Genomic DNA, 1,637 nt, shown 5'->3' with positions numbered 1-1,637 from the left:
TGATCTCTGTTTTAACCTCCCAGTGTATACTAGACTTTGATAATGAAGGTTGAACTTATGCTAGAAGGTGGCCGTTGGAAAAGAAATGCATTTAGGAATTTGTTTTCTTCAAATTGATCAAAGGTTTCTGGTCAATCGTAATCATGTAAGGAATTTTATGCATCTATTTGATTTGTAACCCTGTTACAAGAGAATTTAAATTTAGATAATCATTAATAGTCAAGATAGCACTTTTTGAAAGAAATCTCTGTCATCAACATCTACACTCCTCACAGGTTTCTTGTTACTCCTCCTTGTTGCAGTGACAGAAGCCTGGCATCATTGTGTATTCCTTCCTCTTTCTCACCATGGAAATCTAGTCAACTACAAGATCTTACTGATTTCATCTCCTGTTCTAGAACTTACTCTCCAACTCCTCTGCTAGACACCTAGCTCTGTTCATCCAGAATGAATTTTAAAATTGTAAATCTGATCAACTTACTTTCTTAATGCTGTCAATAACTTTTTTGCCCTTAGGATAAAAGCCAAATGTCATTAAGTCGATTATAAGGCCTTCCATGGTTTAGTTTATACCTAGGACTTCCCTGGTGGCTCAGACGGTAAAGCATCTGCCTATAGTGCGGGAGACCCGGGTTCAATCCCTGGCTAGGGAAGGTCTCCTGGAGAAGGAAATGGCAACCCACTCCAGTACTCTTGCCTGGAAAATCCCATGGACGGAGGAGCCTGGTAGGCTACAGTCCATGGGGCTGCAAAGAGTCAGACACTACTGAGCGACTTCACTTTCACTTTATATCTCAACCTCATTTCTTAAAACACATTTGAGGTTCCAACCACACTGAATTGCTTTCAGTTTGCCCCTTTGACCATAATATGCTTTCTCTTTAACGTGGGCCTTCACATTTGTCTGCAAAACACCTTCCCACTCTGGATTTCAGTGCTAAATCCTGAAACATCTTGCCATATTGGCAAGAATTTAGTTGCACTGAATACTCAACTAATACTGAAAACTGAAAGTGAAAGTCGCTCAGTCATGTCTGACTCTTTGCGACTCGATGGTCTATGCCATTAAGGATACTTACTGATTGTTAAAATATCCCAAGGTCAGCAGTTCCAGTTAGAGTTTCTGCCTCAAACAAGACCCACAACTCTTTCTTTTCACATCATCAGCATCCTGTATTCTGTCTGGAATTTTGTGGCCCTGTGTTCACATTTGATATGTTCTAGTTCCTGACATCAAAACAATGAACAGCCATGTTCAAAAGCAGGAAGGGCAGTATGAGAAAGAGAACATTCTCTATTCACCTTCCCACCTCTCTAGCATCAAAGAGAAAGCCTTAAGTCTTCTGCTGACATTCTTGTGTGGCTAGTTAATCAGACTTGAATATTTCAACCAGGAGATTGGTGTGACTGGCTCACGTCATGACTCACCCTCTAGGACACAGCACAGGTAGTCCTGAATAAACGTGGGATTCCTTAACAAGGAGGAAGTATGTCTGAGATAAGCAGCCAATGATGTCTTCAGTCCCTTGGACAGCAAGGAGATCAAACCAGTCAATCCTAAAGGAAATCAGTCCTGAATATTCATTGGAAGGATTGACGCTGAAGCTGAAGCTCCAATACTTTGGCCACCTGATGCA

General features: G+C 41.2%; 1 non-coding gene across 1 annotated transcript; it reads left to right on the top strand.

The window, feature by feature from the left end:
• The first annotated feature begins 581 nt into the window (after positions 1-581).
• Positions 582-653, top strand: TRNAY-AUA (transfer RNA tyrosine (anticodon AUA)). Its single transcript has one exon. It is a non-coding gene; the product is annotated as a tRNA-Tyr (tRNA).
• The last annotated feature ends 984 nt before the right edge of the window (positions 654-1,637 follow it).

The sequence above is a fragment of the Ovis aries genome, chromosome 9, assembly GCF_016772045.2.
Source record: "Ovis aries strain OAR_USU_Benz2616 breed Rambouillet chromosome 9, ARS-UI_Ramb_v3.0, whole genome shotgun sequence".
NCBI lineage: Eukaryota > Metazoa > Chordata > Mammalia > Artiodactyla > Bovidae > Ovis > Ovis aries.
The sequence above is the reverse complement of the archived record's forward strand: the minus strand, read 5'-3'. Positions and strand labels throughout refer to the sequence as shown.